At 39.8% G+C, this 26,246-nt stretch overlaps 1 protein-coding gene across 1 annotated transcript in view; it reads right to left on the bottom strand.

The window, feature by feature from the left end:
- HECW2 (HECT, C2 and WW domain containing E3 ubiquitin protein ligase 2) overlaps nt 1–5,813 on the bottom strand; it is a 173,187-nt gene extending 167,374 nt beyond the window's left edge. Inside the window, exon 1 of the mRNA XM_052792284.1 lies at nt 5,624–5,813. The gene's annotated coding sequence lies outside the window, so the exon portion shown is untranslated. The remainder of the gene's footprint in view (nt 1–5,623) is intronic.
- Between the last annotated feature and the right edge of the window lie 20,433 nt (nt 5,814–26,246).

Genomic DNA, 26,246 nt, shown 5'->3' on the forward strand with positions numbered 1-26,246 from the left:
ACAGATGCTGAAGCCATGCAGTACAGCACACATGCTACATACTCTTTTCTCACAAAACGGGGCTGTCTTATCCATAGTCCATTTTGGGATAGTCCCTGGGCCATGGCTTTCCCCGAGCCGTGCCTCATTTGGGCTGCTGACACTGGCCAAAAGCATGCCAAGGAGTCCACTAACAATTAAACAGTGCCACAACCCTGGGACAGCATTCAAGTTCAGGCTCTAAGCCAGCTTAGACAGCAGGTACAGCCATAGCCTTACTGACCCCAATGAAAGTTTTGCAAGCCTCAGAGAGCCCACCACAGTTGCATTCATAATTTTCCTATTTTCCTATGCAATACAAATATTTGGGAAATTATTTCCTTTACAACAATATTTATATTCATGAAGACAATGTAGACATTTTTATTAGAGCAATGAATCAAGAAGCATAACTTATGTTTTTTATGTAGCTATGGCTACATTTTAAAGAGACTGTAAGTTTACAGTCTCTACTCTGTTATTTCTAGTGGGAGCAATAACCCTTTTATCAAACTACCAGCTCAAAACAGATTCAAATCAGTAATCTAGCAGAAGAATAACAAGACCAACCAGGCAGATCAGCTGTTTTCAAAATGCATCTTAAATAATGAAAACACACAGCTTAACAAGCACGCCTTTTGAAGCTGGGACGTTGTAGCCTAGCAGTATGAAGCTCACATGCTCTTGAGAGAGCAGAGTTAAGGAATCGCGCAAAGATGGGCATATGCCCTTTTGTGACAACCAGGATCCAAAGGGTGTTGCTGGGTTTGTAATTTTTTACTGCTATTTTCCCAGTACTCAGCATCTGTAACATCCAATTTAGTGAAGCTCTTGATATGGGACACCTAGTGAATGATCACTTTTGAGCAGGATCCTCACACACCTCACTGCTTCGCACCAGGCTGTGGCTGACCCACTCCACGCACCATGAGGTGCTGTGGCTTCAGCTGTCACATTCATTCCTGGCAAACTCTTCTTTCTTACTGTGGTTACTCTGTCCGACAAGGATCAGTCAATGTTTTGTTTTGTTTTTTTGAAGATGCTGCTGGTCATTCCTGGAAGAAAATAAATTTTACTGTTGCATGCTTTGGGCTCATCTAATTACAACACTAGCCTTCAGGGAATTTTTAAACTAATGACATTGTATTTGTCAAGCACAGAAACTTTTAATCTGATTTATCAAGTGGATCCTAGCCAATGGATCCTGGCCACCATAGCACTTAACAAAACACTTTTGACTGTCCTCCATGCAATATTTAGGTGGGCTTATTATTGAAATGTTAACCTTTTTTACTTAATACCTTTCTCTGGTAGTCAATACAAGGTATATAGGCATATTGACAATGTTATTAAGGTTTTTATGACTAAAAGTCCACAAGTCAAATTATGTATGTGTATATACAGCTTCACAAATTAAGAGGCACGCACCTTAAGAAATCTGAACCAAAACACTATCTGAACAACTCCACAGTTTGTCTGCTGATCTCATGATTTGTTGTACACCAGCACCAAGAAACACCAGCTCAACAGTATTTTTTTTTACTTCAACAGCCTATTATTTGCAAGATTTTTTTCATTTCCAATGCTAATACAAAGAACAAAAATGCAAACTATTAATTATGTCACAATGACTCCTTAAGCCCCCCAAAAGTTCAGCTGACCCATCAATCATCCACTTTTGGTTACTTCCTTACTTCCAAAGGACAAATAGTGCACTACTTCAACCGTAAAGTTTGGCTTGACTGTACTAATTGGGTCTTTTGGACAAATAACGCTACATTCACATTCCAATTTCAAATTCATTTCAATTATTGCTACTTCTCCAGAATACACACAAGCTGCAATTGTGCCACACAGAAAGGTTGACGACTACACTTCAAAGAAAAGATCCTCTTTCAAAATTTTCTTTTCATCCTTCAAAACTATCTTTCAAATGTAATCATTATCTATTTTTTCAAAACTGCATATTTCAGGGCAAATTTACTAAACAAATTATGAAATACAAGTATTATTGTCCATCAAGCAACTGGTATCAGCATATCAGTCCTCCCCAATCATAAAAAAATACGGTTGTTACACAAAACTGTGTAAATATAACATTACACAAAATACTGGCACAATCAAGATAGTCGTTGTAACTGTCTACATCCAAACCAGATTTAGCCTCATCACTTTTAATTTTCTCCCCAGTATGACAGGGTATCATGAGAAGAAGGAACAGCTCTCCACAAAGATGACAGAGAGATATGAAGGCTACAACTAGCCATTTGCCTCAAAATCCACTACATCTCAAACTAACAGTCCAGGGCTTGCACTTCCAATGAGAATTCACAATCTGACTGCAGTCTTTTAACACAGCTACTCAGAAGTTTTATCAAGATGCTCAGAAGAGAGCATGCAACTACTGTGCTACTTTCACCAAGTATGCAATCAATTTTAAGAAAAGACACAGGTTTCAAGCACTGATGTCTACATTTCTGTAAAAAACATTTTAAAAAAAGTGTTACTTGAACTATTCCACAAGTACTACAATATTTTAGGATCACATCCTACTTGGCATCTCACCCCATGAAGAGGTGCCCTTGTAAAATGTGTCCATGCTACACAAAGCTTTATCACCATTGTCGATCTTATTGCCAGAGAAATGTGCATTTTCAACCTTTTCTTCAATATCACTGATATTCCAACTGATCACAAACAAGCTGCCACAGAGGAACATCACAGAGGGCCTATACCACTGTCTATATATGCCACGCACCATTTACTTCAATTTCAGTGGAAATGATGTGGAACTTTTCTCAGATACTAAACTCAAATATCAAAATAATTTGTAACAATAACAGTTAATCCCATTCTGATCTTGCAAAGGGCCCCGATATGATTAGAGAAACACCTCATATACTGCCATTAGCTTCAAAGTACCAAAACACAGGCTTACAAGGTTGCAAGAGTACATCTCCTTTCCTTTTAGGTTGGAGGACTTCTGCATAAAATGTTCAATTCAGTTCCATCTGTTGGGCAATGAAATTAATACTCTTCCTACTGGTGAGTAACTTCACTCCAGCCTCTCCCCCTTTGTAATATAACCAAAAGATCAGCAACGGACGATGTGAAGACAAAGGCTATGACCTTGCCATGCATGATGACAGCAGGATCAAACAAAATTAGGCTCAGTTACTCTGAGTATCCGATACTACAAAAGGCAGCAATGATGGATATGGTCTCAAGCAAGGGGTTTTGAACACGGTACTTAATTTTAAGCACATATTTACATCTCATTTTCAATGATTAAGTAACATTACCCAAATAGGTGTTGTCACCATCTCCCTATCAGTACACATTAGCCAATGGAGTAAATGCAATAGCCTAAGCATCCTGTTTCTTTCTGACTAAAGCAGAGGTTTTGAAAAAAACAAAAGGCTGAGTTGGATTAAAAAAGAAAAAATGGAAGAGGAATTACACTTAATTATTCAAGAATGTAATCTGCAGACTGAGTCCCATACACAGAAAGCCCCCTTATTTTGCAGCATACCAGAGCTTTAGCTGCAGTTTAAAGAATATTGGCACATAAAGAAAAAAAAAAAATTTTTTTTCAGTTAGGCTTTAATCTTATAAAGGGGGCAGCACAAAATTCATTCCATTTCTTCTCAGGAAATCTGACAAAACAGTATATTTTTTCTGGCTAACAGCCACGGTACTATCATAGGGCTTCTTACAGGCATAACACTGTGAGTTCTACCAGGTTTGAAAAAGCACTGGAAGCATAAAACACACAGAAATGTGCATTAGCTAAATTGACTTTAAAAATAAATAGAAAGATAGTAAATAGGTCTTTAAGGCAGAGGGTCCTTGGGGAGACCAGCAAATGCTCCAAGCCAAACCAATTCCATAGTGCCAACAAGACTGAAAGATACACCGCAAGTTTGCACTGGCATCACCGGAAGGCTATAAACACAGATGAGCGGAAGGAGGGCTTTTCAACTACAATTCTGTGAAGTTAAACTACTACTAAGCATAACTTTAAAAATGGTCTCCCGTCAACCATATGAGCTCTACGCAATCTCAGAGCCTGTTACAAAGTGGTATGTTTAAATTCCAGCAAAAGATATAAATAAGGATAGAAAGATAGACAGACACACACAGACTAGCGTCCAACATCCACTGTGGTATCTCCAGCTGACATGAAAGCATCCACATTTTTGGAAATTTAGAGCCTGAACAGCAGCAGTGATTGAAAGGCAGCATTAGGTTTGTTCCTTTCATATGCTAATAATGACATCATACCTTATGGCCTGATGCTGCAACCATACAATTACCATCTTATAAGGAAAATTTTTCCAAAGGAGTCTAAGAACTGGGCAAACTGCTCACCTGCACATAGGAAGAAGTTTTTTTAATCCATCCATGATATGGATTTCTTTCTGTTCCTTAGTGCTATGAATAATTACTACTGAAATATTTCTAATGGTTTGACTTTGTTTAAAAAAGTAAAAAAATAATATAATTGTTGGGGAAAGAATAAAAAAAAAATCTACAAAATAAGTTTTTGAGCATACAGGAAGCAGCCCTGGACATTTATGAAGAAAGGTAAGGGCCCTGCTGGAATTTCAGGTACGGGAGGGATTCAGGGCTGAATCTCTTACAAACGTTCCAATGCCATGTAGTGTAGTGCGAAGACTCCCTCACGCAGCATCCCAGAAAAGAAGAAGAAAAAAAAAGAGGTTATAAATACCGTCTCCATGCTCCTGACATAGATCCAGCAACAAAATAAGAGATAATAAATTATGTAACTATTACTGTCTACACACACCACACTCCGTGTATTTTGACATCATACAGCCCAAAAAAGATTTTTTTTTTTTAATACCCTCATGCTCCGTAGTGATGGGCACAGAAAAGGTTAAGAGAAAAAAACCAAGTGTACTAAGGAAAAAAGAGATCTCCACATGAACAAACAATCCACAGAATGCCTGTTTTTCCCCCGCCGTCATTGTGCTGTATTTTGTGCACACAAGATTTCGTGCATACATTAAACCGCAGTTTTGAACACAACGTGCTTGAAATCTGCAGTGATCTTTCTTCCCCACCACGGACACCGCTCTATCAAATCTGGAGAATAGCCTTATACATAAATAAATAAATAAATACAGTAAATGGCGAGGGAAGAAAGAGCGGAGGAGATGAACGCGGCGCACAAAGTGCTGGATGCGTTCTCCGGGCAGGAAACGAGTCATAATTAAATAGCCCAAAAGCGATCCAAACGAAGCCAAAGGGAACCCCGCGGGGCTCCGCGGCAGCCCGCCGCCCGAACCTCCCGCATGACGGGGCGGTGCGAGGCGGGCGCTGGAGCGAGGGAGCGGAGCCCGGCGCCGGGGCTGCGGGCGCCCCGGCCCGCACGGCGCCGGGCCCGCCCCGAGCCCCGGGGGTACGCCGGGCGGCGGCCGGGGGGGCCCGCACCTGCCGCGGCGCGCGGCCCCGCCGCGGCCCGCTCCCCCCGGGCAGCCGCCGCCCCCGGCTGCCCCTCGGGCTCAGCCACGTCCCTCGCCCCCGCGGGCGGCTCCCGCCGGCACCGGGCGGCCCCGCGGCCGCGGCGGCGCCCACTCACCTCGCAGAGGCGCGCACTGCGGCTCCGCGCCCCGCGGCGGGCTCCGGGGGAGGGCGGCTCCCGCGTCCGCGCCGCTGCGGAGCCGGGCGGCGGCCGGAGTCACCCCGTCCTTGCGGCAGGCGGCTCCCGCCGGTGGCGGCGGCGGCGGCCCCTCCGCGCCCACGGCGGGGCGAGCGCCTCCCCGCGCAGGGGCGCCCGCGCCGCCCCCCGCCCCCGCGCCGCCTCAGCGGCGGGGCTGGGCCCCCCGCCCCTTCGCCGGCCTCCGCCTCCGCGCCGGCATCTTCCCCTCGATCACCGACCGGCACGGCAGTACGGGGGTGGGGGCGGCCGGGGCCGGGGCTGGGGCTGCAGCCCCGCGGGCCTGGGCGGTGCCGGGGGCGGGTAGCTCTCCGCGGGCAGCCGCGAACAAAGCCGCCCGCCCCCCGCCCCGGCGAAAGCTAGGCAGGGGGATACGGCCGCCCCGCCGGCGGAGGGGGCTGCGGGGAGCCAGGCCGCGGCTCGGCGGCCGCCCGGGCCCCGCCGCGGGAGCGGGCTGCGGGGGACCCCGGCCCCGGCCTCGGCCCGCGCACCCAAAAGAGGTAAATCCGGTCAGGCTGGTGAGAAGCCCTCCCCGCGCGGATCCGGGGGGAGATGGTCCTGCAGCGGCTGCATTTTAACCGCTGCTTAGGAGAAAGCACCACTGGAATGGTGCTTTGAAATGCCAATTTCTTTTCTTTTCAATTCACGTACAGTTAGTTATTAGCACTGACAGTTACCACTGTCATCAACGTGAATACGAGCCAGCCTTTATCGTTTTCTCAGCGGCAATTATCCTGTCTGTTTGAAAGCAGTTGGGTGCAGTCAGCTCTACATTTGCTACTTTTTCAGCAATTTTACTTGTGCTTTGTCCATCACGATGAATTCAGGAATGTTTTCATAGGAAAATGTGGTTACAAAAAACGTAGATGAAATGAAATCTTAAAATACACACAGTAATCATCAGGGGACCGGTGGTGTGCAGAATCACAGCCCTACAAAAACACAGCAATGCCAATGACAAAAAATGGACACATTAGACTTATTCTTACATGATCCAGGTCCTGGTTGTTACTACGAGACGACACCTCATGCTTCGTTTTCTTTTCTGGGTCACAGGAAGGCAAAATCTTCCCACATCAAGGAGCACATCAGTCCTAACTACTTTGTATTCTGCATCTGTTTTCTAAATTCTATATACCTCTCTATATATATGGATATATGGACAACTAAATGGGTTTCTGTAGACACTTTCTTCAGCATAACCAGCTGGCAACTATATTAAACTCACATACATCAAAATACAAAGTAAATTTTATATAGCTTATAGGATATTCTCAAAGCCCTGGGCTTGAAATCCTTTCTGTATTGAAGCCCGTGGCGCTTTTCTCTGGGCTTCAGTAGAAGAAGGGAATTTGCTGTTCAGCCCTTCTGTACAATACTAGACAACCTGCTCCAGATATGAGCATATGTGGCTGTATTCCAAAGTAGGTCAGGCTATCAAAGTCATTAACACCCTTCCATCTACCTGAAGCTTTAAAACTTTGTTTCGGTTCTTTTCTGTGAATTGCACATGTATCTGCACTTAAAATGTAGTTTAAACATGCTTAGTGAGAAAATGATCAGAGTGCAACTGATCAGTCTTACACAAATTTTCTGACTCCTTATACTTAAGAGAGTACTACTCTGATGTATCATTGCAATAAATCTGTTTGTACATTAAAGGCTCGGATTTGGATGATCATATATAGGTTAGTGGTGATTTGGGCATTCTTAGATACGTGTCTCTTCAGCGGTACCTTGACTTTGGCATTGATAATATAATGCCTATTTTACTTTCTGAAACAAGATGAAAAGAGGAAAAAGGATGTGTACTGCCAAGAGTTTCATAACACTTATAATTATTTGTGCTTTGGTTTTGGTTATCATGACATTTTTACGATGATAAGATGAAAAACCTAGAAGATGAAAACCATTACCTAATGAATTATTCTCAGTGGATTTGCAAGCTGTAAAAGCCCTTTGACGGTGTGACATGAGTGCAGACTGTCTTTAAGACTTCTCATCTGTAAATTATAAAACTACATAAATCATACACTGGATTTTCATGTTTCTCTCCCTCAAAATGGATTTTGAGAAAGTTCTTGCGCCCATGCTAGAAAAATCCTATTTATTTCCACTGAGCAAAAATGTTAATTCATATGAATCTTTAAATGCCCTTGACTTCCCCCCAAACATTAATGGCAGTGATCACAACAATGGTAAATTTTAAAGTATTAGTAGAAATTCAGCACTACTGCTTTCCAGTAATTACAAACCTGTTGATTTTATGCTTATATGTCTGAGATATTCACATTATATATGATGCTACATGCATAGTCCTTTATTAACAGTTCCTGTGTCTTTGGTATGATTTAGGATTTTCTATTTTTCCCAGATGTAATGCTGGCTGTAACTGAATAGAGTTGGATGCACGCTAGAAAATAAAGAAATTTCATAGAGGAATTGCTACTTCTGTCTTCATGGGTGCTTACACACCTACAGACACTATGCTAATAAGGAATAGGCTAACTTTTCAGAGCCGTGCACTGAAGCAATGGGTAGTTAACCTTCAACAGACTCAAAAATAGCCTGCTTTTCTGGAGCAAACAGCTGTCTTTTGTCCTCTTTCCAACTCTATTGCTTCCCCCCCCCCCCCCGCCTGGATCCATCTCATCTCTCCTTTGCTGAAAAGTTAATACAAAAGAAACCGACATGACAGAAACTCATACAAAATCAGCTTTGCCCAAGTGGGTATGCCTACTGTCTTTGCTAGGGCTCCAATAACATTCTGTAACAGAGATGTGCAGTGCACAATGCGTGGCAGCACCCTTCTGGACTGAGAAATACCTTTTAAAGTTAAGTTACAATGTATCTGAGGCAAAGCTGTTATTGGGTGAAAGTTGGGAAAACTATATTACTCTCACCTGAAGATTAGGACCTAAAAATAGCTGAAGTAGTGCTAGAATACTAGAACTGCCAAAGAATGTTTGTGTTATGTTCTTGGAAAATGTTTCACTGGAGAAAAAACAATTTTCAGTTATCCCCAGAAATTATTTAGTAAAAAAACTGCAAAATGCTATGAACTGTAAAAATATGTTACCATAAAAATAAATTTGACATCCAAAATTTCTAATTAATGCCCTTAAAGTTCTGTATATGGTGAGAATCTATGACATACCGACATAAGGATGCACCCTCTATAAAAGGGATTTTCAGCTGCTCTAACTTTGGACTTTGATAACTTAACAAAAGAGGACATAAACTTAATATAATTCATTAGACATTAATATTAAAAAGCACTATACATTTTGCCTGGCAGTATTACTTAATTCCTACACAAATACTTAAGAGACTAGTACAGAAAAAGCAAAATATAACTTTTCAGCAAACAGTAAATAAAGAAAATAAAGCAATATTCAGTACTTCCCATCTCCTTTCTCTTCTTCTTGGTTATCATTTAGAGCAAAGAAAGAAGGACTTGATGAATCATTACTGAAGGTCATCATCTAGCACCATGTGATCAGCAGTAGAGTATATGAAGAACAATGCCCTTTGAGAGGGTAACTTTCCTATACAACAGCTAGAAGCGTTAAAAGACAGGAAATGGTGTTCTATATTATATGAAGATTTCATATTTTCCCAGCAATTCAATTCTCTGCAAGACAATGGGCCAAGCTGAATACCCAAAATAAGAGTTTCTTTGCCATGACCATTAAAAAGCCAAACATAAAAAGGCTAAAAGGATCAACTGGAAGAACATTCACATGGGATGGAAATGTAATGTTTCACAAGACTTCTGGACAGATTACTATGCAGCAGGTTGAAGTATTAATTGGAAGAATCACCGTAGGTGCAAAAATCTGCAGGACATATTCTTTGGCCTGTCCTGCCCTTTTGTGCTGCACAAAAGACTTAATGAGAGTGAAAACCATCTGCAGCTCCCCAGCTGGGGATTTTTGTGATATAAAAGAGTCCCTGAGTGACTGTGGAATTGTCCACTCCATGGGAGGCCACACACCCCTGCAATCTGAGCAGAGAGAGGGGAGGGAACGCACGCCTGGGCTTTGCTTCTCCAGCCGCCTGCAGCTGGTCCATGGGCCCTTGGGAGCTGTCACCATCTGGTACTACCTGGTGCCAGGGCAGGCATTTATCTAGCCAGAGAGTCAAGGGACTTCACAGCAGCTCTCCACTCTTCTGGTGTACAGAGAAGAGAGCCACTGCATCGGGCCATCTGCGCTAATCTGTTTAGAGCTCAGATCTGCAGACCCTAATCTGGCAAAACTCCCATGGATTGAGAGCTTACCTGAGTTGGCCTTCTGGTCTTGGGCCTACAGGAACATTAATACGTAAAGCAAATAAACACATGGCCAAGTTTTGATTAGGAAAATTTAAACCATTAATGAGAAGTATATTAATTGCAAATATTAAAGCAATCTCCTACCAATAACATCTTATGAAATCATGGAAACAGTTTTTGGGTACAGAAATGAAGTCTGCTGCAGTTCCTAATGCTTCCAGATAGTCAGTGAAATGTGCATAAAGATCACTGAATTGGGGTTAAAGTTACAATGAAAAAAGCAATTGTCAGTTTCTGCTGGTACTTGCAGAGATTTAATTTTAGAACTGGACCCTTAGGCAAGTAATATAGGATTAGATCCATACACACTGCATCCAAAGTCATACTGAAATGTCACTTGCAAAACACACTTTCACGATCTCGCTATTTGACTTATAAACATGTCAGTCAAATTTGCAGAGAGAGCCTGCAAGTGTATGTAGGCTGTATTGAAGTAGTATGTTACAGTATCAATGGATCGTGCTTTTGTAAAATCAGGAAGCTTCCATAACTGAAGAAAATGAACACATTGTTCTTTTGGAATATTCTTGCTGAAGCAAGTAAAAGGAGTCTGTGGGGAAACAGTCCAACATCATGCTGAGAAGACAAATGATAGAAAGATTGTGAAGGTACCAAGACATTAGTGAGGCTGAAAAGAGGATCACAAATCTGTATCAGAACCCTGGAGAATTTAAAGATCTGTACTGACAGTAGTAGAACAATTCCTGGTTTTCCCCAGTGAAGGGAGAGCAGAAAAGGCTCAAGCAGGTAGCGCAGAACTGCCACATAACGAATATGACTAGGATTCAAGTCCCAGAGTATTTATCTGGTGCCTCTCTTCATGTTAGTTTACACCTCTCTAGACAATAACAATGGTTATTTGAATTACACATTTGGTCAATAATTTGACTAAAATCCTCAAATGATCTCTTTAGAAGTCTTACCGCTTCCCACAATAGCAACAATTACCACACAGATGCATTTAGTAAACAAATACAGCAGACATTAAGTGAGCGAGCTATATTACCAATGAATTTTCTTCAAAAGATTTGAAGAAAGCAGCAATGTCTTTGGCAACCAGGCAGCAGGTTACCCTAGTGACATTAATTCCTTCTGCATCCTACATAGGATTGAATGCGGAATTAGTAGAACTGGAAAATGCCCCTGCAGCTCAGGCAGAAATAATATACTTCTCACTGTAAGTGGAAGCTTCTCTTCAGGAGACGCTTGCGCTTCACTGCTTTTTATCAAATAGGGTAACACAAACATACATTTCACTAACAGGCATGATCAGCAATGGAAACTCAACTTATCATGAACTGAGAGAACTGTCAAACACTTGAGCCACATTTATCCTGCACAGAACAAATAACCATTAATGCCAGAAAAATAAAGCCACTCTGAAAGCCTGAAGAATCAACAAAGAAGCTTTTTGGCTGTGCCTAATCCAGCTAAACCTTCTTAAAGTCCCATTCAAAATAGATACTTGACATGACTTCCATCCACATAGCTTTCTTACCCGTTACATCCTTTTCCATTTATGAAAGGACTATAAGTTTATATTTAAGAATCCAGAGGCATCTAAAGTACAGATAGTGAGACTGTTATTTTGGCCAACAGTTCAATTCAGAATGGTGAAAATTACTAGGGCTTTACCTTTCCCAACTCTTTTGCCAAATTTATAGAGAGAAGACTTTCTTTCAGTGACTGCATAATATACAAATGATGGTGACCTTAAAGCCAATGTTCAGTCAATTTTCTGTGTAGAAGTGTCACCATAACCATATCCAGCACCGTTACAAAAATTAACCACAAAATCCTAACAGCCATGAATATAATCTCACTCCCTGTTGAGGCTCAAAGCAAAAGGAAGATCTTGTATTTTGATATTTTACCTTGTTCTTACTGCAATGTCTTATACAACTTAAATGTAAATTTTCACCTGGCATTTTTTCCATGGCATCACATGGAAAGACAGCAGTGGCAAACCATCAGTTCGTAACAATGGCTACATTCCATGCGAATATAAATCTAACTTACTCTATTTTTTTAATATAGTGTAAGCTATCTGACCACCTTGAAATGTAGCAGCCTATCCATTCCTGGTGTATATTCATTTAACAGCAGCTCACTGGGCAGCTCTACTGTGTGAGCCAACACTTTTGTTCATAAATCAAACATTCAAAAAGAACCACAAGAGTAGAAAGAGACCTGCAGGTGTACCTCTCTCTTAGAAAGTTTACATAAAATATTATTCAAATAACTTTTTTTAACACATTTCTCTGCCTTGTAATAAAAAGGTTTTACAAAACTCAAAACTCTTACCCAGATTTCCAACATCCGTTTTATGTATTACAAAAAAATTAAGCAAACAAAAAATTAGATTTTTGAGGCTTATAGATTCCGAATGCCCAGATCCGGTGATGTGGTGGTGTAGCAACAAGTACAACCAAGAACAGGGACCTCAGCTGAACAAGGCATAAAAATAAGGGCTCCAAACTAAAGCCACAATGAGGCCTATTAACATGCCGCAAAGTGCTTGTGCATTAAGGATGCACTTAAATTCAAACACAAACTTAACTGCTTAACTGAAGAGGGACAAATTTAAACACGCACTTCAAGTTAAGCCAAACATCAACAAGCAAAACCATCGCATGTATCTGTGAAAAACAATCCTGCTGCGGGGGAGGAAGTAGAGAAAATCGGGAGTAAAGTTAAGCCCAGGAACAAGGGAGAGGTGGGGGGAAGGTGTTTTTAAGATTTGGTTTTATTTCTCATTATCCTACTTTGATTTGATTGGTAATAAATTAAATTAAATTTTTTCTCTGAGTCTGTTTTGCCTGTGACTGTGATTGCTGAGTGATCTCTCTGTCCTTATCTTGGGTCACGAGCCTTTCGTTATATTTTTCTCTCCCCTGTCCAGTTGAGGAGGAGAGTGATAGAGCAGCTTTGGTAGGCACCTGGTGTCCAGCCAGGGTCAACCCGCCACAACACCCCTCTGTTGGTTTTGGTATAGGTGCAAGCCTTAGTTTTGTGTTTTACTACAACAGTTGTTTTACAAGGCAACTTTAGAGACTTCACTTACACTCCGTTTATCGAAACTTTGTTTGTAATAAAGACCCACTTTCCAATCTCTGAAGCAAGATACCGAACCATGTATTATGAAACTTGGATTTACACATTGACAGGCTGAAAGTACGGACATAACCACACAGCCCGTGTACTACACAGACAGGTATCCAGATTTCTTAGTGAGGTTTTGCCTGATGATGGACTGATGGCATCATGCACTTGCAACCTGTAGGAGCTATTCTCCATTCCCTAGTATCTTCTATGAAATGCTACCTCCCATTTTTTAGTGAAGTCTGAATGTGTTGTACAGATCATAACTATAGATTTTCAAAGCAAGACCGCATAGAGTGCTATCATTATTCTACGAAGAATAATCCTGCAATGACAGAGTGCAGTCTACACAGGCAAAAATTTTTCTCAGCCTAAGGACTCTAGTTCAGGACACAAAGATGCCGTTACTTGACAACAGATACTGAAGACTTTTGATCATGTGAGTTAGGCTATGTAAGTGATCTGGTTATTACGTGACCAGATTACTGCAAGGTGAGTCTTCTGCAAGGTGAATATTTGTACCTGGATTTTACCAGTGAATAGGAAAAGGACTCTAAATTCTGAAAAGTCTGTTCTAATCAGATTTGAATAGCACACTTAATTCTAAGCTAATGCATCTTATTAAGCATGAGTGGAATTAATTTCCTAGTGCAAAGCTGAATGCAGCAGGAAAAAAAAGGGAATAAATGTTACTTAGTTTAGCCTTGATGGCTAATTCATGGTACTTTACTACACTATTATCAAAGGTGTCTGAATAACTTCAGTAAAGTGCTATAATATATTACTGCAGAAAACATCATCTCCACATAATATTCCTATGAATAATGAATGCTATTTAGTCATCTAGCTACTGCTTTCACATGAGGTTATAATGTTACTTCCACAAAGGCAGGTATGAGAAAACAAAATATTCCAGGTAATATAACTATTTTTAAATCATTATGATTACAACTTGGTATATTTTGGAGAATATCATTAGTGTATATTTATTTAACCTCTTAATTTGCCTCAAATTACATGATTTGGAGAACCTTGCTGAAGCTAGTATTTATTTCAGGTTTATTTATTTTTTTCTGAGAAGTGCTAGGTTGACACATGAACAGAAAGTGGCAGAAAAAGAAATATTGTTTCTCCCGCAGCAAGCACACTAATGTAAAGCTTAAAAATGAAGCAGCAGCAGCACATTTTTGCTTAGACCTTTGAACTGCACCATATGGTTGACGCTCAATTAAGCAAAGATTTATCAGTCCCTGATTGGAATGTGTCCAGGATGCGCTATTTTCTCAAACCTTTGAACCAGAGGACTAGAACTGAACATACAATTTTCTGGAATCACACAAGATACCACACACTTTCAAATCTTTGAATGAAATTAGGAAAATTTAATGTATATTTTCTTGGGTATGCATTTCTAGATTTTTGAATGAAAATATACCAGTGCTAAAAGCAACAAACAGGCAGTTTCATGTTACAGCTTTGGCCAAATTAACATCTCACCAACATCAAAAAGGTGAGGTCCAAATCTCTACCAATTCTTCTCAAGCAGTCCCATCACTTTACATCTGCTTTAGCAAGCACTGCACTGCATGGCAAAGAATGTTCTATTCACTAAAATGACAGAATATAAACTCAGTAAAAGTGTGTATTTTATTGCTGAGTTAGCAAATTGAATGGGTTCACGATGCAATCCAAGTGGCACAAGATCTGATATGACAGACAGGTGATCCCATGATTGGGAAGAGACAGCAAGGGAGAAGGGAATGAGACAACTTCTGTTCAAAAGCACAATGCTGTTATTTTAACTTCTAATCTAAACATTAACTGTTTTCTACTCCCTGGACACTTTGCTTCTGCTTTTAGCTGTAAGCTTTGTAAATTCATTTACATCACACCCAAGTGCAGTGTTAAATTCATGAACAACAGACAAGTCCGTGACTTCAAGTCTAAAAGTGCTAAGAGTGGAATAAGAAATAAGAACTTCAGAATAAATCCAGTAGGAATTTTACCCAAGAGACTATTGGAGAAGATACCAAGATCTGGAATGTAAAATGTTGTGACTGCATAGGAAAAGATGTAACTTTTTCATTCAAGATTGCATATTTCATTTATTTGATAATGGACCCAAACACAGATACAATATTAGACTGAAGTAGGTCATTAATTTTGCCATCAGATTATTTGAGGCAATAGAAATGTAACAAGAAAGTTGTTTACAGTGAAAATCCTAAACCAAAATTTGGCAATAATGAAGTCAGTCAAATATAAAGCTTTTATGTCAAATTGTAAAAGTTTAATTTTAAATTCCGTGTAAGACTCTATGGTTAAATTCTGATTTTATAGACAGATGGTAGGGTTTTTTCTTTGCTTGTTTATTATAAATGTACTTGAGTGCATCTATTCAGTTTACTGAAAAAAAACAAGAACATAATTTGCACTATTTTAATCCATGACGCTTAATTCCTTTTGCAATCGCCATTTCAATGTAGCAACAGATTTCACTGTCACTATTGCTACAAAGGGATTAAACTTTCCATGCTGATTTTGTATACTGGGGAAAAAAATGTAATTGAAGGGTTCAATCGGTTTTGTTTGAAGGCTTTTGTTTATTTGTTTTTTCTTTTAATAAGTGTCACCTCATCATCGCAATTCATATTTTCATAAATGTTGGAATATTCTTCTACTATAATAAAACTAAAAAACATTTCTGTAGTCCTGTTTTTCCATGTCACCAGTTTACTGAAACCTCATGGAATAGTAGGTAACTTCTAACACAGCAAGTGTAATGTGGGAATGAAGAATACTACTTAAAACCAACTTCAACTGTAAATTTACTAGCAGCGCTATACAAAAAGGTATATTTACAGCATTTAGGTGTTCACATAGTTTACAGAATAATACTGCTGCATTGCAAATCATGGCTCTTCTACTTCCATGACCTTTCCCAACGTACTCCGTTAAACTCTTTAATCAGGGAAGATGCTCACTCTTGATTTAACAGATTAACGCAAACTTTAGTACCTTAACAGAGGGGCTCAACAAAAACTTGACTGCTGCTCTGGCATTGTTTCTATCATTATTATTTTACACATATAGTATAGTTCAATAAAGAAGCTTCAATTGCTTTGGCAAAACATAGCCTTTCTACACTGATAAGACACTGCAGGAGACTGCTAGGCACATTCTTAGCTAGGTGTATATCAAGGGACAAATGGAGATATTAAGTGATTTAGCTGGAGTTATTCACAAAACAGCACCTTAGCTGGAACCCAAGAATTCTGATATCAGATTCTTAACCAGCATACATTGATATGAAATATCTGACATTATATAAGCACCTGGCCACCAAGTCCTAGTTTTCTGTTCTACAGCACAAAGCTACATTCTTTCTACAGTCTGTTTGCATTGTGTATGTTCAGAGCTTTCCTAATTTTTTCCAAATTTATTGGAAAGGATGGGAAGGAATAGAGAGAGGTCATCTAGTACACTGCTTCCAAACCTTTTTTAAAATCCAAGGACCAGATAGTACTTCGTAAAAAACATTTCTGCAGAAAATGTTGTATTCTTTTTTTGGTGGGAAGGCATGTGGCAAATATTTAGCATTTAGCAAAAGAAGTCATACTAAATTAAAATGTTACTATATGTACCATCTTAACTTAAAATATTTATTGGAAAAATTGTAGTAATATGGCCTAATTCCTGACTTTGCCTGTCAAAAGTCACTGACACATAGCTGCTAATTCACACAAAAAATATATTTGTATGAGGTTTATTTTGCTTTTTGTAACTGCAATTCTTTACAAGTGATGAGGCCATCATCTCTTGTTTAAGATACTACCAGGGTCTGTGGACCATGGATTTACTCACACAGGTCTAGTCCATCCTTCTGAATTATGGCTGAACCATTTCTGAGATATTTTACACAGGACATCAGAGCAAATAATCAGAACACTGTCTTTGGCTACAGTTTCTATAAAGAATAATGATTACCTTGAAAATGCATAGTGAGATTACAGCATATTATACACTTCTGGTGTATATAGTTATGAATTCTGATTACAAAATATAATGGACAAAAAATCTGTCCTAGTAAACTCAGCGAGTAAGTGCTACAGACTTCACTAAAAGCAGCATTTCATTCAGCCTATATTTTCTATGATTCAGTAATTTTGACCATACAGGTAAGAATCTGTGCTCATTGCATCCTGCAGCCTATCAATTGTGCATTCTTTCCATAATCACACAAATCTTTGTAAGCAGCACGAAAAGTCCCTTAGAAAGTCTCCAGTGCTGGAGTACTTACCTGTGTTTAAAAAAAAAAAATCAGGAGAAAAACATCAAATTCTGTATGGTGTGAGCAGGCTGTCAAAGGTGAATGTCAGCAGAATAATTCTAATGTTCTCTTTAAATAAACAGTATCTATTAATCAATACTTTTTTTGAAAAGGAACCAGAATGTTGTCTGCAGTTTGACCTAGAGAGTTAAGAACATAAAATCTGTCAGCATTTAAGGAAACAAGGTCTGAAGGGAGAAATAGTATTTTATAAGGCAGTATTTAGGACAAGTGCATTTTAACATAATTAAATACTGCACCATTGGAAGTACAGAAAACGCTGCATCGTTTGTAAGTGCAGTTAAGCCTTTTAATCAGACCATCATCTTTTCATAAGTACATCAACATAAATGACAGCCAGTAGAGAAAAATAAAACAATTAATATTAGAATATTGCTTAGATAGATTAATTAACTTCAGGACATTCAAAACAATAAGCAGAGTGATATACTTTGCTGAATGTATTAAGTTTTGAATATAAATTAAACTCTGCTACTCAAGATAACTGTGTTATCTGTTACCGATGTAAGTTGTTCTAAGAGATAACAGACAAGATTCCCTGGTGTGGAACTGATATTTTACACTGCACTCCAGTGTACTCCATTAGACTGACAAGGATCCCAGTGTAAAATGGATGCTAACAGTGTAGGTTATGCTCCTCTCCCTTTTCCATGCTGCTGGCATAAACCCAGGCTCAAATCCCCCAGTCCTGTGTGGTTCAGTCCCCACAGGACCACCATAAATTTCAAGTAGATAAAACACCACTTTCCCTCCCACTGATGAATGAATTCTGTACAAAGTGGACACAAGAATTTGAAGTGAAAAAAGGCAAACTGTATTCTCCTTTTGTGCATGCATCTGGTTTACAGCATGTGTCAGTTTGCAGCTCCCAGGATTTGAACCACACTCACCAAAGCTATTGCAGCAGTCTCTGGTTATTCACACAAAAACAGCACAGCACTTCAAAGAGTGCACAATGCAGGTTTAGTATATAAGGCAAAATCCCTCCCAAAAATATATGCTGACTTTCGATTATATTCAAAAAGAAAATGTTCCTCATAAGGACGGCATAAACAGTTCCTGCACTCAAATATAAAATATGAATTAAAATGTAATGTATCCTGTGTGATGCCTTTGTTTTCTATGCATCTCTGGTTTAAATCTGAGGCTAGTTATCTTGCTATCTGATGGGGTTCTCCTGCTTTGTTGTTTACTTGTTCTGAGGAAGAAGTCATTCTTCCAGTAACAAACTGAAAACACAACAGTTATTTACCTCTTCTATCATGTCAGTGTCTTACCCTTAGAGACTACTGCACTTCAAAAATAGGCCAGCAGATAAGTTAAGCTTATGTGTCACTGGCATTAAGGCAAGAGGCAAACTCTTACTCAGAATTTAATTCTATTTTATAAAAAGCACTTAAATAGGATTTACAGCTTTCAGGTTTTGAATTTAAAAATAGGAAAAAAATATTACTAAGAGCATTGCTATTGATTTAACAACTGAAACTTGTGATATTACATATTGTGATTGGAGATTTTCAGCCAGGGAGCCAGAACATATAGAAAGTCATAATATGGAAAACAAAAAAAGCTATTATAAATCTTTTTGCATTCTTAGAATGTTTTTCTTAGATTAAAAATCAACATTTTCACTGCTAGCTCCTAAAGTGTGAGAAAACACAGAACTCTACAAAGAACAGATTTTTTCTTTCACAATTTTCACAAAATTTATGCAATTGTTTCACACTTTGTTGAATTACACAGCTGTAAATAAGGAAAGTTACTGTTTGTAGGAGTACTACTGACAGTCTGTTTAAAATGGGTTCAAACACCTAGCAGAATTCACTGTACTCTGCTTACACGAATGTTGCTACTTCTCAGCAGGAGTATAGGTCACTGTTCTATAATCTAAGTGTACCAAATGTTCTGGTATGATTTCATTTGAGGTGCAAAGAGTGACAATTGAAATAATGACATACATTTCTGTCATTGCAGGACTATCATGTTTGACAGTTTTAGATGTCATTTAGACTTGTCATTTATCTTTAATTCTGTTGAAATTTATGCATTAACTTGTCATGTACAATGTATACTTTGATTACACTTGAATTCTATATTCTTGTAGTTCAGTGCCTAAAAAGGGGGTATTTGTCTCTGAAAGGTAAAAAGGAAAGAACATCTAGTGCCACATTAGGTTTTTAATGCTAAACCCCTGAAGATGTGGAGCTGGTCTGATAAGCTGATATGAAATAATTAAGATAGAAGCCAATTCTGCTCCCATATCTCAGCATGAATGATATCAAAGTGTTGTCACTATTTCTTGTCCTCATTTCTCAGTACTGTACACAGAAGTTAAAAATGATAAATCATTGCACTTTGGCTAATAACTACTTGCTGAAGTAAACCTGAGTGCTACAAAAACATTCTTTATTTAAAGCAATAGGACTTTTACATATTCCTAAAGAAGCAGATGCCATCTTATATTCTGCAGACTTCTCAGAGAGGAGTTGGACAGCAAATTGACACATTTTCCAGATATTGATTGTCCCTTGGTCTAGTGCTTTATGGCCTGTTTCCTGATTTCCAAAAGTGAGAGTTCTGATTCAGAATCAATATACCACTTAAATTGCCATCTTATCGGACCCTTCTCCAAGTGAATTAATAGAATACAGATAAAATGCCAATTTCTTTACAAGTGTTCCACACTTCTCATATATGCATTTACACACTAGAAATATTATCTAAAATATTGGAATATTCATTAAGATGAAGTTTGAGAAGGATATTATTTATTCTGTCCACAAAGTTGCGCAGATAAGACTGACAAATAGTTTTGCATCCTCTTTTTTAGAGAATATCAACCTTCATAGCCAGAACATTGTACATGACATATACAGCATGTTCATTTTTTAATTACTGAAATTGTAAGATATTGAAAGGAAAACCAAAGCAGAAGAAACATGAGTCTTATTTTTGCAACATTTTAACTTGAGACTTCTTTTGTCCCTACCAAGTAAAGACAGAATACAGCTGCAGGACTTGTATTTATGTTTCAAATGCTTCTGACAATGTTCTGAGCTACAGGTACTGGGGTTTACTGTAAAGATAAACAACATGTGAGAATCAATCATATCTGTATTGATACACATCCAAAGTTCAAGACTTTTTTTGTTTAAAGCTTTCAGTCTGGGCTCAACGGCACACCCCCCCCCAGTATTCTGGGAGAAAGCAATAGGATGGGAGAGAACAAGTACCTAGTAACTCAGTGTGTCCTATCAAAAAGTGGGAAGACTTAGTTAAATAACAACTTGGATACATATTTATTACTATATTTTCTGCATATATGTATATACACACACATATGCAGACAGAATCATCGCCTTGCATGTTTCTTATTAAAGATGTTAGTCTTCATACAAAATCTGATGTTTTTAGTTTATTTGGTCCTAGTGTCTATGTCCTTGAACTCATAATTCTCAGTGTGACATCATCATCAGTCATTCTAAAGATGCTAATGGTATTACAGACTATCTCAGACAGGAAAACAGACAGAAGAAATTTAAATTAATCATACCAATCTGAATTTTGTTTTCATAAACCTGATCTTAATAACAAGAAAATGATTTAAGGAAGAGGAACAGAACACTGGTAATCACCTCACACGTTTATTTTCCTCATGATACGTGCAAATTATCTCTTGGACATCGCAAATGGAATTTGGTTGCTTACAGAGAGGTGTCTAGTGCCATTTTAGACAACCTCAGGTATCCCAGCTGGATTCCCTTGGCTTGGGACCCCCTTACATTTTGCATGACATCTGTCAGCCCTGTAAGAATATCTTCAGTGGCCTGCAATATCTAAACTGGCACTAGACATCAATGTTTAGGCACCTGAAAGCCTACAGGTCTGGTCTACAATGTATGAAATAAATTGGAGTAATAGCATTGTATATTAATTTTACACTGATGTAAAAATGACGAGATAAGTAGGCAACTGAAAACAAAAGTGGTCTTCTTTTGATTAATATTTTAATACAATAGCATCTTCAATGAAACATTAACTTTATGTTCACTGGGTTGCACAAACATTCTTATACCATACTCACAAAAAAAGATTAATTTCTGTCAGCAGTACTGATTTAAGACTCGAGTTGGATATCTAAGGATTCTGCTATTGTCTACCTGCATCGTTGACTCCTTGCCTGAGACAAAGCTGTCAAACTGAAGAAATATATATATGTGCTCACTATAAAAAAGGGAAGAAAGGGAAAAGGATGGCAGATCAGAGGCAGGTAAGCACAGAGATATAAAAACAGAACATCGTTCTTTATCTGGTGTACAAAATAAGGATTATCTATACCAGCAGCATAAGGAGGAAAAAATATGTTACATAGAATACTTATAATGCTATATTATTATGTAATATAGCTAATAATATACTTACTGTAAGACTCCATAGCAGCTAATAACACTAAGCCATGGATCATCTTTTCATGACACTCTACTCAAAAGCTGGTCTCCAGCTTTCCTAAAGATCTGACAGGTTGCTACAAAGAACAGATGGATGCAAACAGACTGGGCAGCACAAAGTACAGACCTAGTGCCAGTAAACTACCACAGTGGTAGAAACATACTGATAACCTGAATTCTCACCACGTTTTGCAGATGTAACAGTGTAGGAGACTTTTAAGGATGGATCAAAGAACAGTGCTTTCAGCATATTTATGTTGATACCCTTCTAAGTGTGCAAGTGATGAGAATAAAAAAACCCCAAACATATGTGCTTGTATGAGAATTAAATTAAAGTATGTTGTAGTCCAGCAGCATGGGCCAAGCAAACTCAGGAATTAGTATCTCATTAGTGATAAAACATACCAGACAGGATGAAGAAAAATCATGAAGGGTTCTGAAGTGGAAACTTCCAGCTAACAATTTCTATAGCTTGTATCGGATGCAATAAAAAAGGGCAATTTAGAAAAAGGCGACGAACTAATTGAAGCCACACTCGAGGAAAGCAGACTTACAGCAGTGATAGAACAGAGCTGAGGCTCTTACTCCTACAAAGTACCTTCCTTTGCAGAATGCTAACCTGGATGGACAAACTGATCCAATTTAGCAGATTCAATTTATCCCACCTCTCAATTCAAACTTGCAAGTTCCAACTACTGCTGCAGCATTCTCTCATACCATCCAAGTAATCCAAAATAGAGATCTTTCTTTGTTCTAATGCTTGCTCTCGGATTTACCTTCATACCAAAGCGTTCTGCATAAGCAAGTAATTGAGTGAGATGAAAAGAATTCTAAACACAAGCACTGCAGAAGTGCTGGCAGCTCAGACTCCACCTTGAACAAAGACTTCAGTTTTACTGCAAAACACTAGAAGGAATTAAGGAAAGATCAACAAAACTGTGAAGAAGGAATGTATTTTACATATGCCGGAATAAAACGTTGATAACTAATGACAGTTGTAGCACATAGTTATCTACAAATACATGGCAAATCTAAGTAGAAATGAAAAGAAATTATCAGAATAGTAAAAAGGCTATAACTAAAAGAAATGTCATTACAAGAAAGGAAAATGTAACAGCACCTTTAAGCAGTGAGCTCTATTGGAATATGGAAAAACTTCCCAGGGAAAGCCCCATTCCCTAAAAAATTTGAAATCAAACTGAAAAGCTGATTGGAGACAATATACAAAAATAAACTGGAGCCATAAAACTGCTGAAATAATAAAAACATTATATGAATTATCCAATTATTTTATATGTATAATTTACATGAAAGTTATACTGAGATATGTGAGCTGCTGTACACTTCACACAAAGCATGGGTGTTTTGGTAAGAAACAAAAGTACACCTGTGTTCTTAACCACAAACGAAAACATTCTTCTATCCCTTTTTAGCTTGGAACTTTGTGCAGTAATGATGATTCCATATATGTAGGTGGCAAACTATGGAGGAAACTATACTGATTTAAAGAAAAAAGTAGGTGGTCTGTCATAATGCACTTGCCTGCCCCATCTCCCATTGCCATATAAACAATATTAAAAATTAAAGAAAATACCATTTTTAGGTTATTTTAAAGACTCCTGTGAAACTATTGGGCAGGATATTTGGAGCAGAAAAGGACATTGAATTGTTTAACTTCACCTTTCAACACTCAGTTCTTTGATCACAGTCGTCGTCTTAAAAGTTTCCCGTGGAAAACATGCTACAGACAGTTTGATGTATGTTTTACTCCTACATTTTTTATATGAAGTTACTCTCATTGAACTATACACCATCTTCTGAAGTAAAATAAAGAACAGGAATAAAAAGCTCAGATCAGTTATTTTAATGCAAACTAAATTAAGAATAGCGTTTGATCTGTTTGTTTCAAAATTTATGCAGTGCCTTCAGAATTAACTATCTTCCTGTCAAATATTGTTACCCTACCTCAGCTCATGAAAGGATCTCTGAAATATATTTTCCATTTGACCTAGATCTCAGTTGCTCTTTTATGTTCTCACTTCCTATACATACTATTCTACTGCATAAACTAGGCATCCCTACATTACCATTGTAGGCTGTTCTAAGAGGATATGGATAAGTACAACACCAGTAGTTATCAAGAAACTATATGATAAAAACAATGTTACTATTAATATTCAATGTTATTTATGCATCTCTTCCTTAGGTGAGAAGCTTAAGAGTTACTTAATCTATCATTTTTAATTTCCTTTTTCCCCAGTGATCTGTATATTCCTTCACATCCCACGTTTCTTCACAAGCCTCCTGGCAACATCCCCTAGGCAAAGGCTTCCTGGAGCAAATTCTCAAGTGGAGCAATGACATCTTTACATCAGCTGAGGATCTTTTTATTACATACACGTTACTGATCAAATGCAGTGTTGGCCTGTCTGCAGTGTCACTCTCTGCTCAGAAAAGCTGCAACTCTTCCTCCAAAATAAAACAATCATGCCAAAAGATCCTTAAATCAAAACAATTATATTCATCAACAGAATGCAAAATTTTCAGCATTAATGGATAGCCACCAGCTGCAGTTGCACAAATTATAAAATGTGTAGTCACCATGTTTAGATGTTCCAATAAATATAGTTCCTCTCTGCTGCCATCTACAGATAGATTTCAAATTTTTTTAAAATCTACTTTTCACTTCCAGATATGTATTTAATAATAGGATCTCAACGTGCCCTACAAACCAGCTCACCCCAAACACATATTACGTCAACAGTATTACCTCAACATATTAGAAGCTTCAGGCAAAGCTGAGCCCAAGTGGTAAGTCATCAAAAGGTATTTAGACGTTGCCACGCTGCACGCTGAGTGATGCCTGATCCTGTGCGAAATCCTCAGCTGGGAATTAGGTGCTTATGTTCCCTATTCAACGCATGGGAACAGTTAAGGCATACACAGATGCCCCTCAGAAGCCAGATTAGCTGCCAAAAGTGAAAAAGAGATTCGAAATCTCTAGTATGGGTTCTTAAACACCTTTGCTTAAGTCCCCAGAATACCTAATGTTTAACGGTTGTAGTGTTGTTATTTGATGCCTGCTTCAGGCATCACATTTCCAGTTTCACAGCTGTATGTTCTAACCAGGAGGCTACAAAATCAGTTTCCCTCTCTGCATAAAAATGAAACTCAGTAGACCAAAGTGGTACATTTTTAAAAGACTCAGACACTCAGATGCACAGTGGAGACAGCATAACTCGGTAACGAGTGCTGATCTGTATTAAATGACTGCTTGCCTGTTAAGTATAAAATACTGTGCTTGCTTAGGGCCCAAAGTGAACATATCATTTGATATGCAGTCAATTGATCATACATAAAAATCACCACAAGCCTACAGATCAGCACGCTCCTGCAGAGCATCCTGCCTATGGAGGTTTGAGCCTACACACCCCGCAAGCTGATTTTAAACCCCTTCAAACGCTAAAATTCTTCAGTGTTTCATTGCACAACATGCTTCACTGTGAGAGCTAAGCACGAGGAGAAAGCCACACGTAATTCACCTAGCCCTGCTGAAGTGATTCACAGACATTTACGTTACAGCCCCCGCGCAACTCAAGTCCCTGCCCCTCCGTGAGAGGAGCGCGCCCGGCTGCGCGCCCCCCGCCCCGCCTGAGGCCGGGGCTGCGGGGCTCCGCGCTCCGCCCCGGCTTCTCTCCTCAGGGCCCGGCCGGGGGGGGGGGGCGAGACCCGGCACCCCGCTGCCTGGGGGCAGCACCCCTGCCGCCTCTGGCCGCGGCGTAAAGGGGCGAGGGCAGGAGACCGGCGGGGCAGGTGAGGGCCCCGCGGCCGGTCCGTGCGCGATTGGGGGCCGGCGCGCCGGCAGCTGCCCACGCCGCGGAGGTGCGAGGCAGGGTATGAGCTGCGCGGAGGGAAGGAAGAGAAGAGAAGAGAAGAGAAGCAGAATCTCCCGGGCAAATCCCAGGACCCCGCTCAGCAGCAGCGGCAGCTCAGGCGCACCCTGACACCGGAGGGTGAGGCCGGGCCCCGGGGCGCCCGCCCGCCGCGCGCACCACCCCCTCAGGCACTTCGCTCACAGCGCCGCCCCGCAGAAAGGGCGGACTACAGCTCCCAGCGTGCCCTGCGGGCCTGCCTGTTGCATACGCGCCTCCGGCGTGCCTTGTCCCTGGTTCTGGACGGCCGCCGATCTCGGCGCGCATGCGGGCTCGGCCGCGCGGGGAGCGGGTGCGCTTGAAGGGGAGGGAGCGCTGTGGCGGTGGGCTGGCCCGGCCGCCGGGGTGGGGGGGCTCGGGGGCTCGCCGGGCCGGG

The sequence above is a fragment of the Harpia harpyja genome, chromosome 7 (assembly GCF_026419915.1).
Source record: "Harpia harpyja isolate bHarHar1 chromosome 7, bHarHar1 primary haplotype, whole genome shotgun sequence".
NCBI lineage: Eukaryota > Metazoa > Chordata > Aves > Accipitriformes > Accipitridae > Harpia > Harpia harpyja.